The sequence below is a fragment of the Piliocolobus tephrosceles genome, chromosome 21 (assembly GCF_002776525.5).
Source record: "Piliocolobus tephrosceles isolate RC106 chromosome 21, ASM277652v3, whole genome shotgun sequence".
NCBI lineage: Eukaryota > Metazoa > Chordata > Mammalia > Primates > Cercopithecidae > Piliocolobus > Piliocolobus tephrosceles.
The window spans coordinates 33,701,837-33,718,680 of NC_045454.1; the positions used below are offsets into that span (position 1 = coordinate 33,701,837).

Sequence of the window (16,844 nt, forward strand, 5' to 3'; positions counted from 1 at the left end):
GAAAAATGAGCACTGACTACTTTTTTTTTTTTTTGAGACGGAGTCTCGCTCTGTTGCCCCAGGCTGGAGTGCAATGGCGTCATCTTGGCTCACTCCAACCTCCACCTCCTGGCGTCAAGCGATTCTTGTGCCGCAGCCTCTGGACTAGCTGACACGACAGGCGTGTGCTACCACACCAGCTAATTTTTGTATTTTTAGAAGAGACAGGGTTTCGCCATGTTGGCCAGGCTGGTCTTGAACTCCCAGCCTCAAGCAATCCTCTGCCTCCCAAAGTGCTGGGATTATAGGCAGAAGCCACCACACCCAGCCCTGCTTTCTGTACTTTGCATTCTTAGTACTCTAAAGTTTAAAACTATAAGTTTAGGGACAATAAAACAACAATGTCTAAGGGAGGATCATTTTAAAGTTTCTTATTTCAACCCAAATTCATGTTTACGTGGTGAGATTACAATGAAATTGACTGGGAAAGGAAAGGAAAAGAAAATATTAACTATTAAGTGATTTTGATTCCCTTAATACTTTGATACTCTTGATTCTTCAGGGAGGGACCAGAAAATAGCTATAGAGACTCTTACAGTGATGCTTTATGAAAAACACAATACTTCCAATGCATCACCACTGCTACAAGAGTCATCTTTGCATTCACAACATTCTCACACTAGATGAGGAGTTCCTGGGACATGGGTCAGCAGCCCCCATTGTCCCTATCACCATCGTTTATGCTGAAAAGCTCCCTGAAACACAGCTCTCTAGGGATGGTCCACTTTGTCAACCTGTGTTTGTTTTGAATGTCGTCTCTAACCACAATTCGTTATGCTCAGTGTTTCTGCAGCGCAGGGTTCAGGCTCCATCTGCAGTTAGGCAGGCTCTGTCCAGAGGGAGTCTCTGTGTGGCCCTGGCAGTGTCCTGCTCCAGGGTTCTGAGCACAAATGCTCCCCTAAAGGGTTAAGCACAAACTGCTCAGAAGTGCTGTCATGAACCGGAAGTGTATCTCCCACTCTGTCTTCATCTGCCATGTGTCATTAATTGGCAAGGAATATCTCTTTTGTGTCTACATATGGTTTAAAAAAATTCCCACCTAATTTGGATCCATTTTAAGGCTTGAATAATCAGGAAGTAAACTGTTTTCTATGAATTAAAGATGAAAAAAAAAAAATTCAGAAAACTACCAGGAAAAACAAAAAGGCTATATGACAGCCTTGAGTCTAGAGATCAGCCTATTCAAACCCCCCAAGCAGGGAAAGAGTATTGTTAGTCACATGATCAGTCTAATAAATATCCTTAGTTGGACATGCAGAAAAACGTATTTTTAAAACTTGGCATCTATTTCACACCCAACTCCCCATTTGTTAATTGGCAGATCTGCCAACTTAGGAAAACATTCCTCCCCAATGTTTTCCTAACAGGATGCATACACCCCAAACCCCCCATTTATAGTGAAATGCCCGTAATTTATTTTTAAAAAAACACAGGTGGAGTGTCTTTCTACTTTGCTTTCTCTTTCACAGCTTGATAATAACAACCATGCCCTCTTACATGCCGACATAATCAGGTCTCTATCTAACCAACTCCTGTTTTGGGAAGACTAAGATACTTATTTCAAATTTAGGTCAAAAAGTTAACCTTGAATAGAGACAATTTGAGAAGTTAAATATAAAGGCTAAAGTTTGAAAATGCAGTGAAAGTTTAGAAATTGGCTGGACGAGGTAGCTCACACCTGCAATCTCAACACTTTGGGAGACCCAGGCGGGCGGATCACTTGAGCCCAGGAGTTCCAGACCAGCATGGGCAACATGGCAAAACCCCGTCCCTGCAAAAACGAATATAAAAATTAGCAGGCTTGAGCTTGGGAGGTCGAGGCTGTAGTGAGCTGTGTCACTACCGCTGCTGCACTCCAGCGTGGGTGACCAAATGAGACCCTGTCTCAAAAAAAAAGTAGGTTTTTGTTTGTTTTTTTGAGATGGAGCCTCGCTCTGTCATCCAGGCTGGAATGCAGTGGCATGATCTCAGCTCTCTGCAACCTCCACCTCCCAGGTTCAAGCAATTCTTATGCCTGAGCCTCCCAAGTAGCTGGGATTACAGGCATCAGGCATGCACCACCATGCCTGGCTAATTTTTGCTTTTCTTTTTTTGAAACGGAGTCTCACTCTGTTGCCCAGGATGGAGGGCAGTGGCGTGATCTCAGCTCACTGCAACCCCTGACGCACAGGTTCAAGCGATTCTCCTGCCTCAGCCTCCCAAGTAGCTGGGATTACAGGCACCCACCATCGTGCCCAGCTAATTTTTGTAGTTTTAGTAGAGACAAGGTTTCACCATCTTGGCCAGGCTGGTCTTAAACTCCTGACCTCGTTATCCACCTGCCTCGGCCTCCCAAAGTGCTGGGATTACAGGCGTGAGCCACCACGCCGGGCCTAATTTTTGTATTTTAGTAGAGACGGGGTTTCACCATGTTGGTGAACTACTGACCTCAGGTCATCTGCCCACCTCGACCTCCCAAAATGTTGGGATTACAGGCGTGAGCCGCCACACCCAGCCGAAAGTTAGTTTAAATTGTTCTAGGCTGGGCACAGTGTCTCATGCCTGTAATCCCAGCACTTAGGGAGGCCAAGGTGGGAGGAGTCCTTGAGCCCAGAAGTTTGAGACCAGCCTGGGCAGCACAGTGAGACACTGTCTCTAAGACAAAGTGAAAAAATGAAATTAGCTGGCCGGGAGTGGTAGCTCACGCCTGTAATCCCAGCACTTTGGGAGGCCGAGGCTGGCAGATCACCTGAGGTCAGGAGTTGGAGACCAGTCTGGCCAATATGAAACTCCATCTCTACTAAAAATGCAAAAATTAACTGGGTGTGGTAGCACATGCCTGTAATCCCAGCTACTCAGGAGGCTGAGGCAGAGGAATCACTTGAATCCAGGAAGTGGAGGTTGCGGTGACCTGAGATCGCACTCCCACTCTCGCCTGGGCAGTTGCCCACTGCACTCCAACCTGGGCACCAAGAGAGAGACTCCATCTCAAATAAATAAATAAATAAATAAGGCAGGGTGTGGTGGGTCACGCCTGTCATCCCTGCAGTTTGGGAGGCATGAGGCAGGCAGATCACCTGAGGTCGGGAGTTCGAGACCAGCCTGACCAACATGGAGAAACCCCATCTCCACTAAAAATACAAAATTAGCCAGGCATGGTGGTGCATGCTTGTAATCCCAGCTACTCAGGAGGCTGAGGCAGAAGAATCACTTGAACCTGGGAGGCAGAGGTTGTGGTGAGCCAAGATCACGCCATTGCACTCCAGCCTAGGCAACAAGAGCAAAACTCTGCTTAACTAAATAAATAAATACATAAAATTAGCCTGGCATGATAGCATGTGCCTGTAGTCCTAGTTATCTGGGTGCTGAGGCAAGGGGATGGCTTGGGCCTAAGAGTTCAAAGCTGCAGTGATCATGCCAGTGTACTCCAGCCTGGGCAACAGAGCAAGACTCTGTCTCAAAAAAAACAAAAAACTGTTCTGCAGTATTAAGAATTCTAGACCAGCTTAAATGATAACAATTCTCAAAGGAAAAAGTCAGAAGCAGCCCTGAAGTCTGTTTTCTTGAAGCTTCTTTGGAGGTTAAAGTCTACATATACAGTATACCATTATAGAGTCTAGATGGCTGATTTCACTGGCCATCATTGCTTCCTGATTGAAAACGTTTACTGAAAGCTCAATTTAAAGCCCAGCGCAGGGCCGGGCGCGGTGGCTCAAACCTGTAATCCCAGCACTTTGGGAGGCCAAGACGGGCGGATCACGAGGTCAGGAGATCAAGATCATCCTGGCTAACACGGTGAAACCCCGTCTCTACTAAAAAAATACAAAAAACTAGCCGGGCGAGGTGGCGGCGCCTGTAGTCCCAGCTACTTGGGAGGCTGAGGCAGGAGAATGGAGTGAACCCGGGAGGCGGAGCTTGCAGTGAGCTGAGATCCGGCCACTGCACTCCAGTCTGGGTGACAGAGCGAGACTCCGTCTCAAAAAAAATAAAAAAATAAAGCCCAGCGCAGAGGCTCACACCTGTAATCCCAACACTTTGGGAGGCTAAGGCAGGTGGATCGCCTGAGGTTGGGAGTTCGAGACTAGCCTGACCAACATGGAGAAATCCTATCTCTACTAAAAATACAAAATTAGCCTCATTACACATTACTCATTCTCCTGCTGAGGCAGGAGAATCGCTTGAACCCAGAAGGCGGAGGTTGCAGTGAGCTGAGATCGCGCCATTGCACTCCAGCCTGGGCAACAAGAATGAAACTCCGTCTCCAATAAAAAAAAGCTCAATTTAAATACTATTTTGAGTTTAATCTTGGATCCTACTATAGCACATTTTAACTTTCTACCTTTGGAAGCAATTTTGGACTTTTCTTGCCAAAGTGATCAGTTCAAACTCTGACTTTTAGAACAGCATAACCTCCTCAGGTCAAGGGAACTCACTTGGCTGTTTTCACCTCCAGGTCCCTGCCTGTGCCCACGCTATGCCTCTTCTCACAACGCCTAGTGACTTAAGAAACCTAACGGCCGGGGGCAGTGGCTCACGCCTGTAATCCCACACTTTGGGAAGCTGAGGCGGGTGGATTATGAGGTCAGGAATTCGAGACCAGCCTGGCCAACATGGTAAAACCTCGTCTCTCCCAAAAATACAAAAATCAGCCCTGCATGGTGGCCTGTAATCCCAGCTACTCGGGAGACTGACGCAGAAGAATGGCTTGAACCCATGAGGCGGAGGTTGTAGTGAGCTGAGACCACGCCACTGCACTCCAGCCTGGGTGACAGAGCGAGACTATCAAAAAAGAAAAGAAAGAAAGAAAGAAAAAAAGAAAGGAGGGAAAGAAAAGAAAGAAAGAAACCTAACATACAGGTTGCGCACAGTGGCTCATGCCTGAAATCCCAGCACTTTGAGAGGCCGAGGAAGGCGGATCGCCTGAGCTCAAGGTTTAAGCCTTTTTCCCAATTACCCCATCACATTTCCTGAGGCACTGCAAGTCCATATGGAGAGTACAGTAAGGTGAGGCTGTGGGGGTTAAAGCTACAATGAACTAAGGGATCTCACTGGGAAAAATCAACCAATCTAGGAACTTCCTGATCACTGGCCTTCAGACATGCCCAACCTATTGGCCCAGTGTCAACTGGTTTGTTCTTGGGCAGTATTAACACCCACAGATTGTTGTCCAAAGTCAGGTGCCAACCTCAAGAGAAACAGTCAGTCTAAATATGATTCTTTTTTTTTTTTTCAGACAGAGTTTCGCTTTTGTTGCCCAGGCTGGAGTGCAGTGGCACGATCTCAGCTCACTGCAACCTCCGCCTCCCGGGTTCAAGCGATTCTCCTGCTCAGCCTCCCTAGTAACTGGGATTACAGGCGCCCATCACCACGCCCAGCTAATTTTTTGTACTTTTAGTAGAGACAGGGTTTCACTATGTTGGCCAGGCTGATCTCCAACTCCTGACCTCAGGTGATCCACCCGCTTCAGCCTCCCAAACTGCTGGGTTTACAGGCATGAGCCACCATGCTTGGCTCCTAAATATGATTCTTTAACAACTACCCTTACTAGGCATCTACAACGGTCTTTGCCGTTTGCTGTATGCTTACAAACAAACCAGCCCACAAATGAGGATTTGAGTTTAATTTTGAGGAAACTGAGGCTCAGAAAGAGTAGGCCACTTGAAGTTAGGCTATTTTTCTAAGGTCACATGCCAGCAAGTGGTAGAATCAGGATCAAGCCCAAAGTTTTTTGGCTATAAAGTTTCTACGGCAGAGGGCCTCCCACAGTCCTTTTATAAAGCAAAAAACTGTAAGTAACTGCAAACCATTCTTCCAAAGCACACTCTTCCTGAAGGACCTATCCACTGTCAGCTTCTTTAAGTTCCATACACATCTCCAGGCAGCTCTTGGTGCACAAGAGTTCCTGAGGGGAACACTGTGATAATATAACAAGAAACCATCTTTTTCGCCAACCTGCCAGATAAACCTCTGAGTCTGTGGGTGTATTAGTTGAGACACCAAAACTGGCAAGTACAGGTCCACTGGTGGCTCCCAGCTCTGACAAAACGGCTTACTCAGGAAAAAGGGGGAACTTGAACCTGTTTTCTTTTTTTTTTTTTTTTTGAGACGGAATCTCGCTCTGTCGCTCAGGCTGGAGTGCAGTGGCATAATCTCAGCTCACTGCAAACTCCGCCTCCTGGGTTCAAGTGATTCTCCTGCCTCAGCCTCCAGAGTACCTGAGATTACAGGTGCATACCACCACACGCAGGTAGTTTTTACATTTTTAGTAGAGACGGGGTTTTGCCATGTTAGCCAGGCAGGTCTCAAACTCCTGGGCTCAAATGATCCGCCTGCCTTGGCCTCCCAAAGTGCTAGAATTACAGGTGTGAGCCACCACGCCTAGCCTTGAATGTATTTTCTGTGCTCAACTTGGAGCCCAAGAACTCTGCCTGTAAGAAGGGAGAACAGGAAGTCAGGAGGGAGCAAGCATCCACTTCCCAAGGGCAGCAGAGCCCAGAGGTGGGAGCCTGGTCACATGCACAGTTGCATTACTTTTCCACGCCCACTTCCGGCCTAGGCCTGCCTCTCCACCTCCGGAGTCAGAACTTGGGTGGAAGGAAAAAAAGACAACCAGAAACTCTCCTTCTAACAGCCTCCCTCTTGCCCTCAAGGCTGTGCCCAAAATGAATATCCCGCCTTCTCTCCGGTCCCACCTCTCGCAGATACACTTAGTTAAGAAAAGCACCTATCAAATCTAAGACTTCCAGCCTTGCCCAACATAAAAAAGTGTAAACAGCATCTTCCCAGTCCCAGTGTAAGAGGAAAGCCTAGGCCGGGAGCGGTGGCTCACGCCTGTAATCCCAGCACTTTGGGAGACCAAGGCAGGTGAATTGCCTTAGCTCAGGAGTTCGAGACCAGCCTGGGCAACATGGTGAAACCCCATCTCTACTAAAATACAAAAACTTAGCCAGGCATGGCAGTGTGCCGCCTGTAATACCAGCTGCTCGGGAGGCTGAGACAGGAGTATTGCTTGAACCTGGGAGGCAGAGGTTTTAGTGGGCCAAGATTGCACCACTGCACTCCAGCCTGGGCAACAGAGCAAGACTCCACCTCAAAAAAAAAAAAAAAAAGAGGAAAGCCTAAGCAGAGGGAAATCCATGCACCAAGAGTCTACCAATACACAACAAAGCAGTCATCTACTGGAAATCTCATCATTCCTAAACCACCACCAACACCCAGGCAGCCCCAGCTTATCTGAATGTTTTTAAGATTTCAACAAGGGAAGAGCTTTCAGAGCGGTTTATCACTTTGTGTAATATGCATTGCCATGAAGAAATGCCCCAGGATTCCAAAAACACACCACCACTGACTTCAAGAAAGGCAAACTCAGCCAGGCATAGTGGCTCCCGCCTGTAATCCCAGCACTTTGGGAGGCCAAGGCGGGAGGATTGCTGGAGCTCAGGAGTTCCAGACCACCCTGGGCAACATGGCGAAAAACTCATCTCTACTAAAATACAAAAAATTAGCCAGCCGTGGTGGCAGTTGCCTGTAATCCCAGCTACTAGGGAGGCTGAAGTAGGAGAATCACTTGAACCCAGGAGGTGGAGGTTGCAGTGAGCCGAGATCGAGTCACTGCATTCCAGCCTGGGCAACAGAGGAAGACTCTGTCTCCAAAAAAAAAAAAAAGAAAGAAAGAAAGAAAGACAAACCTGAAAATACCCCTACCGTGACCATTCTAGTTTCTCTCTGTTTCTCCAAGATTACAATCACAGTGGTCATGAATCAACTATCGCCAACAATCAAGTAGGAAAATGCCATAATTTCTTTCTCCTTTTAGAGATAGGAAACAGGAGCCCAGTGAGGAAATTAAAGAGGTAGTGAGGTTTCACTTCTACACCTCCAAGGAACTCCACCTGAAGCTCCCAATGAGGGTAGCTGCAGCACTTAGGGATATTCTCAAGAAACCTCACAATATTCTTTCATTCATTTGCTTGTTTATTTGTCTGCAACTAAGATGTATGCTCCTGGAAGCCAACTGCGTCAGTCCTGCTTACTGCCAGAATCCCCTCACCAAGCATGAAAACGTTTTATCTTAGGCATGAAAATGTTTGCTCCTGAATTATTTGTTGGCATAGGAAGTTACATGGGCCAAAAAATTTAACACTTTCTAATTTGTAATGTAATGTAAATTGCACTAGAAAACACACACACACCATACCTTATGGCCACACAAGTAAAGCTCTTAGTTGAGTGTTCATTTGTCCCTTATAAGTCAAAACAAAAAAATTTTTTTTTTTTTTTGCCACAGAATCTTACTCTGTCACTCAGGCTGGAGTGCAGTGGCCTGATCTCAGCTCACTGCAACCTCTGTCTCTCAGGTTCAAGCCATTCTTGTGCCTCAGCCTCCCGAGTAGCTGGGATTATAGGCGTGCGCCACCACGCCCAGCTAATTTTTGGATTTTTAGTAGACAGGCTTTCGCCATTTTGGCCAGGCTGGTCTCAAACTCCTGACCTCAAGTGATCCCCTGCCTCAGCCTCCCAGAGTGCTAGGGTTACAGGTGTGAGCCACTGTGTCTGGCCCCTTATAAGCCAATTTAAAAGAATAAACTTGGCCAGGCGCAGTGGCTCACGCCTGTAATCCCAGCACTTTGGGAGGCTGAGGCAGGCAGTTCATGAGGTCAGGAGTTCAAGACCAGCTTGGCCAACATGGTGAAACCCTGTCTCTACTAAAAACACAAAAAGTAGCTGAGCACGGTAGTACATGCTTGTAATCCCAGCTACTGGGGAGGCTGAGGCAGGAGAATGGCTTGAACCCAGGAGGCAGAGGTTGCAGTGAGCCAAGATCGTGCCACTGCACTCCAGCCTGGATGACATAGCAAGATTCTGTCTCAATAAAAATATAAATAAATAAATAAATAAATAAATAAATAAATAAATAAATCTAGCCAGGAGCAGTGGCTCATGCCTGTAATCCCAGCACTTTGGGAGGCTGAGGCAGGTGGATCACGAGGTCAGGAGTTCGAGACCAGCCTGGCCAAGATGGTGAAACCCCATCTCTACTAAAACTACAGAAGTTAGCCAGGCATGGTGGTGGGTGCCTGTAATGCCAGCTACTTGGGTGGCTGAGACAGAGAATTGCTTGAAGCCAGGAGGCAGAGGTTGCAGTGAGCCAAGATTGCACCACTGCACTCGAGCCTGTGTGACAGAGCGAGACTCCGTCTGAAAAAAAAGAAACACAATAAACTTAGGCTGGGCACTGTGGCTCACACCTATAATCCCAACACTTTGGGAGGCCAAAGTGAGAGAATCACTCAAACCCAGGAGTTCAAGACCAGCCCGGGAAACATAGCGAGACCCAGTCTCTACAAAAAATACAAAATTAGCCGGGCATGGTGGTGCGTGCCTGTAGTCCCAACTACTCGAGAGGCTGAGGTGGAAGGATCACTTGAGCCCGGAAGTCAAGGCTGCAGTGAGCTGTGATTGTACCACTGCACTCCAGCCTGGGTGTCAGAGCACAAGACTCTGTCTCAAAAAAAAAAAAAAAAAAGAAAGAAAAAGAAAGAAAAGGAAAAACTCTTATTCAAAAGACACAACAGTATAAACAAAGGCAGTCAAGTTGCAGAGAGGATGAAGTCAAACTTAATACTAGAAATCAAAAATAACACCATCCATTCATTTGGATGGAATCACTTGACACAGTAGTTATTTCCCAATTCCAAAAGAGGTCAGTTTATTTCTTATCATCAAGATCCCACAGGGATTTAATGCCCCCAGTGCTGTCTCCAACAGGAAGGAAACCCTGACTTCCCTAGCTATTTCAGTTCCATAAATCAACAGTTTTTACCGTCCAGAGTTAGAAGCTGGGCAGTGTTTGGACCCACATGCCTTTCAGACCTGCCCACCAACAGATAACCACATTACATTACATCTAATAAATGTACCTAGATCAATATCATTTCTAACTATCCAAGGTTTTTTATTGCTGTAAGGATCCTTCAAGTAAAAAAAAAATAAGTTTAAAAAACTTCCTGTTAGATAGAGACGTGGTGGTGGCGCCACCATCCACCAGAGTGAAGTCTGTGGCACATAAGAGACATAGCATAATTTTAAAGGGGAGAGTGATCCCTTTGACGTTGTTTACCTTAGTTCTTATATTTTAAATATTATAAATTTTGCTCCTTTCCCATGTAATGGAATAACTGTCCTTAAAAGAATTGAAAGAAATTTAAGATTGATGGATATTTATTTGCTTCAATACCAAAGTCAGTGTATGTCTGTATATGTGTGTATGAAAGAGAGAAAGAAAGAAGGACAGAAGGAGGAAGAGAGAGGGTTTATTTCCAGGAAGAAAACAAACAAACAAAAAAAACCCAGAATCCTTTCTTCAAACGTAGGAGCAGCCCACCAGGGGCCTAGCTCATATTTTCACCCATTATTTCCTCCTGGGTTTAGGGGTCAGGGGCAGAATGCCATCTGTCCCCATACTAGTAAGTGAAGAAGGCTGGGCCTAATTTACCAGCCATGATTCTATGGCTTTCATTAATTGTTAAGAAAAAAGTCCTCTAAAAAAGAATTTTTTTTTAATGTCCTGTCCACTCCCCTCTATTCCACTGCACCCCGACCCCTGCCCCAGCCTCTAAGCTGAGTTAGCATCTCCACAGCCCTCTGGGCCTTGGGAGCTTGAGGTGAATTCTGATCTCCTCGTGGGCACTAAGCCACACACTGGCCCTCTCAAAGTACTATTATTGTGTGGCGTCAAATGCCTTTGTACATCACTTTCCCAGTCTTTTGTCCCCAAATCTGATCTATTACAATGAAAGAACGGCTCTTCTTTCAAGGTTCTAAAGTGTAAGAACAGATCACTCACCAGGTAACTGCTGGACTCACTCACTCAAGCAGTCTCATAATATGCATATGATCCCTTAGGCGTACATAGTTCATCTATTTTTTTCTTCCCACAATTCTTCAAGTTCATTATAATCTTCTATCTTGCCTGTGGTCTAATTAGAGTAATACATCTCCCTACTTGCCCTTAATTCACAAATTACCCCATTTTACAGGGGGAGACGCCAAGGCCAAGAGAAACACAAACGCCCTGCCACACAGCAAATCCATCTCACATCTGGTATCAGAACACAGAAAACTCTTGCTAAGAGACTCAGTGGGGGAGTGGGTTTTCCAAGAGACATACCAAGTTTCTTTCTCTTCGGACATTTTTAGCCTTGGCAGAATATCAAGCGCTTTCTGGTCTGGGAGTCCAGGCCAGGACCTTAATCTCATGAGCACAACAAGCAGCCTTTACTGCACACCAACCGTGTGCCAGGAGCTGTGCTGTCCGCCTCCAGTTTATTACCTCAGACTCATTCATTCATCCATCTAGGAAGCACCTCCCATCATCAATAAGCACCTTAACACACATTCAGAGCAATGTGTTCCCTCAAATATTTAATAACATGCCAATTTTGTGCCATCACTTGTCCAAGGTCACATAACTAAGAAGGGCAGCACCAGAATCTGAACCAGGTCCTTCTGACTTCAAAGTTGTCCATTCCCTTTTTAACATCCCATCTGCTGGTCCTACAGGTTTTATTAAAAATAATAGGTCTGGCCGGGCGCGGTGGCTCAAGCCTGTAATCCCAGCACTTTGGGAGGCCAAGACGGGCGGATCACGAGGTCAGGAGATCGAGACCATCCTGGCTAACACGGTGAAACCCCGTCTCTACTAAAAAATACAAAAATCTAGCCGGGCGAGGTGGCGGGCGCCTGTAGTCCCAGCTACTCCGGAGGCTGAGGCAGGAGAATGGCGGGAACCTGGGAGGCGGAGCTTGCAGTGAGCTGAGATCTGGCCACTGCACTCCAGCCCTGGCGAGGGACCGAGACTCCGTCTCAAAAAAAAAAAAAAAAAAAAAAAAATAGGTCAGTCGCAGTGGCTCACGCCTATAATCCCAACACCTTGGGAGGCTGAGGCGGGTGGATCACTTGAGCTCAGGAGTTCGAGAGTAGCCTGGGCAACATGGCGAGACCCCGTCTCTACCAAAAATACAAAAATACAGCCGGGCGTGATGGCATGCGCCTGTGGTCCCAGCTACTTCAGAGGCTGAGGTGGGAGGATCACGTGAGCCAGTGGGGCAGAGGTTGCAGTAAGCCGAGATCCCGCCACTGCACTCCAACCTGAGTAACAAAATGAGATCCTGTCTCAAAAAAATAAAATAAAATAGTAAATACATGCAGGCACTTCCCTACCCTCAGGCACTTCTCTACCCTCATCTCAGTCCCAAGCTCCCCACTATCTTTCCCTTCCCCTGAGGGCAGTGCCTACAGCTGACCAGGAAGAGGCAGGAGAAGAGCAACTAAGTCTGCAGCAGCCTCCTGCCTGGACTTGACTTAGCCCAGCAGCAGAGGGCCCAGGAAAGTCTCCAAGCACTTCTCCCCAGAAGAAAATAGCTCGAGTTGAAACTTGTGTCCACATGGTCCACCGACAGATTTAGAACTCAAATTATAGCCTCGGCAGGAGTCTTCACAAAGGACTCAAATTAAGCAAGACCCAGATGGAAACGAACAGGAGAGACTGCCCTCAGTCAAACTGTAAAGTGAACTGCAGTTCCAGTGGAGTCAGAGGGAAGAACTTGTTGAAATGCTAAAGCAAACACTAGTGCAGCCCATACTTCAGAACTCCACTTCAGTCAAACGCTCCCCACGTTTTTAGCTTGAGACTTGTGCGTGGACACGAAGTGGTTACAAGTTACTCAGGTTTCAAACTGAGTTCATTCCTGTCCTTTGGACCATCTCTCAATGCCAGCATTCATCTACTTGGGCTCCACAGAGCTCTGCGTTTGGCAAAGCAGATAAAATTAGCTACTGAACTTGGAATCCAGGGTGGGCCATTAAAAAAAGTACATGAGATGTGTAAACGCCACATAAAAAGTTCCTTTTGGGCCAGGCCAAAATCACCTAAAACTTACAGAAATCCTGTCCCTTGCCTCCCTTCCCCTGTTTCTGGATCTAAGGTGACCCATTTCCTGCTTCTTGTTCTGTCTTTCCAACCAAAGTGGCCTATGAACTAGGGATCCTATTTGATCAAGGGTTGAATCAGGGGATCTCGGGAGAGAAAATGCAACAGGAAGAGATAAAGGAGAGTTTTCTTCTCCTTTTCATTTTGATGTTTTTCAGCAGGGGGAGGGAAAGTTAAGTTATAGTATGCAGAGGGAGGACTGAGGGATGGGACAGGAAGTGGGTCACTCCCACAGCTTGACAGTGTGATAATGGGGATACAATGTTTCTCTCTTGTCCCATTTGTCGTCACAAAGGCGTGACAACACTGTGATGGCCCCACAACTGGAAAATTGAGTAACTAAGGTGGTCATCTAGTAGCAGCTCCTGCTCCCCTAAATCTAGCAGATCTTAGAGGGACATGAGGAAATCATGCTCTTTGCCTCTCTGTCCCCAACTTCCCCCTCCAGCCACAAAATCCTCCAGGCCCCTGGAAACCGAAATAAAAGTCCAGAGAATACCCCTAGAGTGGCAACAAAGACTGAAGGAGGGGTACATTTCTGCTCTCTTCCTCCACAGCTGGGGGAAGTAGGTGCCACAGACAGAAAGAGGAGAAGCTTCATATGAATGCTCCAAGGATAAATAAATAGTTTCTCCCTTAGAAAATCAGGAGGAAAGCCTCTAGTAAGAGGGAATACTCTCAGGCAAGTGGGAGGGAACCCCATGGAATTCAGACAGACCCCACAGAGAAGTGAAGAGATCCAGTGTCTCCCATCAGGAGAAGGGATATCTTGGAAAAGGGGAGACATACTTCAGAGACGTGAGGAGCCTACAGGAGTGGGATATCTCAAGTTAAGGGGAGATACCAGGGATCCCTCAGAAAATTGCAGTATACATAGAGTATAGAAGAAATAGAAAAGTAGGATGCTGGTAAAGTAGGGGTATACCTCAGATAACTAATGATCCGGTCAGATGGGCATTTCAAAGAAGTGGGGGACCCCCTCAGGAAAGTGAAGGCACTCATCAAAAAGTAGAGGGGCCAGGCGTGGTGGCTCACACCTGTAATCCCAACACTTTGAGAGGCTGAGGTGGGTGGATCACCTGAGGTCAGGAGTTCGAGACCAGCCTGGCCAACATGATGGAATCCCCTCTCTACACAAATACAAAAATTAGCCGGGCGTGGTGGTAGGTGCCTATAGTCCCAGCTACTCGGGAGGCTGAGGCAGGAGAGTCGCTTGAACCCGGGAGGCAGAGGTTGCAGTAAGCCCAGGTGGTACCACTGCACTGCAGCCTGGGCAACAGAGTGAGATTTTCTGTCTCCAAAAAAATAAAATAAAGGGGGACAAGTCAGAAAAGTAGGACCACAGCTCAGAGAAGCAGGGGTGGGGAGGTTCCTACAAAGAGGTAGGGCTTTCTCTGAGAAGCTGGAATGTCTTCTTAAAAGAGGGGTCCCCCAGGGAAGAAGGGATTCCCCAGAAATCCACAAAAGGTGGGGGATCCCTCAGAGAAAGTATAGCCTAATAGAAGCAGGGGTCTCCTTAGAGGAGTGAGGATAGGGTCTTAGAGAGGCCAGGGCCCCTCAGAGAAAGGGGGGGACCCTCAGAGAGGTAGAGAGTCGCTCAGATGGGGATTCCCCTCAAAGAGGCAGGGGTCCCTCAGAGAAAGGGACTCCCCTCAGAGGCAGGGGTCCTCAGATAGGAGGGGGTCCCTAGGGAGGCAGGGGGTCCCTCAAAGGGGTGGGTTCCTGAGAAAAGTAGAGGGACCCTCAGAGAAGAAGGGAGTCCCCTCAGCTAAGCGGGAATCCTCAAAGAGTTGGGGATCCCCAAAGAAGGGAGTTAGTTCCTCTCAAAGGCAGGATTCCTCAGAGAGGTGGGGGTTCCCTCCAGCAGGGGTCCTCAGAGAGGCGGGGGAGCCCCTGATAAGGGGGACTCCCTTAGAGAAGCAGGGTCGCCTAGAGAGACAGGGCTCCCCTCGGAGAGATGGGGGTTCCCTAGAGACGAGGTCCCCTAGAGAGGCGGTGATCCTCTAGAGAGACGGGGTCCCCTAGAGAGGTGGGGATCCTCTAGAAAGGTGGGGTCCTCTAGAAAGGTGGGGTCCTCTAGAGAGGCAGGGTTCCCCTAGAGAAGCGGGGTCCCCTGCCTGGAGAGATGGGGGTCCCCAAGAGAGGCAAGGGTCCCCTAAAGAGACGGGGTCTCCTAGAGAGGAGGGGGGCCCAGAGCAGGAGGCTCCCCTGAGAGGGAGGTCCTGTGGAGAAGGGAGTCCGCTCGGCGAAGGTAGTGCGGGAGAAGCGGAAGCCCCAGAGAGCCCGGGGCACCGGAAGCCGGGGACCCGCCAGCGGCGCCTGCCCCTTACTCACCGAAGTTGCTCGGCGCCCTCGCCGACGGCGGCCGAGACACGGGACGACCTCGGGCGGCGCAGTCCGGTCAGGTCCTGTGGCGTCCCGCGGAGGCGACTCCCTCAGGTGGCGGCCGCGGCGGCGGCGGCAGCGGCGACAGGACAGACGACCGACCCACCGACTGCGCGGGCGGCGCGGGGCGCGCTCGGGCGGCGGGGGTGCGCGTGCGCGCGCCGGGGCGCTGACCCCGGGCGGGAGGAGCCGCCGCGCCGCGCTCAGAGCCGCCGCTCGGTCTCGCGGCTCAGACTCACACTGAAATTGCCCGCTTCACAGCCCGGCTTCCCCGGTTGCTAGGCAGATTTCGCCTCGCATACTTCCGGGTTGAGGCGCGTCTCTCCGAGTGAAGGCGCCACAAGCCAATGACGTCCAGACAGGACTCTCAGGACCCGCACCCCATAGAAGGTGTGGCCAGCCTCATGACAGACAGCGCATGACGACCAATGAGTGCGCGGGCCGGCTGGTTCTCGGGATCGCGCCGCCGGCCGGGGCGGATCCGAAGAGGCGGGACGGAATGACTGACAGGCATTCTGCCAATGGTAGATGGGAGCGGGCCGCAGAGCCACTGAAGGCCATGCAAGGGCGGGACTTAAACTTCGGGGCGGGAACCCCGCGAGGGGCGGGGCCTAGGGGGACGCGTCAATTCGTGGCCGGCTCGCTGGGACCCCGAAGGGCGGATCGCCTGGGCCACCCGGCGGCCGGCAACTGGCTGGGCAGGGGGTTCCCCGCAGTGCTCTGCAGGGGCGCCCCACCCATAATGCACCGGAGGCGGCCTGGGCCTGGCGGGCGTGGGGCGGCTACGCAGGGCTGCGGGCGGTGCCTCTGAGGAGTCCGGGCGCGTCATGGCCTGCCAATGTTTCTAAGGGGCTCCGGTGGCCCCGCACTCTTTCTGCCTCGTCTTGTGGCTTCGACCCTCTCTATTCTGGAGAATCTTGGAGATTCTGAGAAGACTCTGCTTCAGGATTCTTTTCCCTGGCCCCCGTTCTGAGGAGGATCTTCCGGAATCTGCCCCGACCCCTCTTCTGAGAGAGTTTGGGGGTTCCTTGCCCTGCCCGCTTTTCTGAGGACAATTGCCGGGATCACGATTATGTTGCAGATTCGGGCCCCCAGCTCTGTTCCCTAAGAAAACATGGGAGTTCGGGATCCCTTAGGAGCATTTGGGGAATCCACGGTCCACTGCCTTTTCCGAGGAGTATTTGGGGCACATCCACTCCTTTTCTAAGTACTCTTGGGGGCCGCTCTCCCTGTTCCTCCTTTATCTGAGGAAAGTGGGGACTGGGCGCCCCACTCCACCTTCGTTTCTGAAGATAACTTGGGGATTTTCTGCCTCCCCTGTCCTCTCACTCCACGAGGAATTTGAGACTTCAAGCACCCCACCTCTCTCCAGAGAAGGATTGCAGCAGATGGGCGCCCCTCACCCCTTTACTAAGGAAATAAGGCCGGGCCCCGTGGCTGACGCCTAGAA

The 16,844-nt window shown here is 49.3% G+C and overlaps 1 protein-coding gene across 5 annotated transcripts in view; it reads right to left on the reverse strand.

Moving 5' to 3' along the window:
• Window positions 1–15,736, reverse strand: part of GATAD2A (GATA zinc finger domain containing 2A) — a 132,035-nt gene extending 116,299 nt beyond the window's left edge. For 4 of the 5 annotated variants that reach the window (XM_023229580.2, XM_023229575.2, XM_023229577.2 and 1 more), the window contains exon 1: window positions 15,344–15,736. The gene's annotated coding sequence lies outside the window, so the exon portion shown is untranslated. The remainder of the gene's footprint in view (window positions 1–15,343) is intronic. The other variant, XM_026456999.1, reaches the window with a different exon arrangement.
• Between the last annotated feature and the right edge of the window lie 1,108 nt (window positions 15,737–16,844).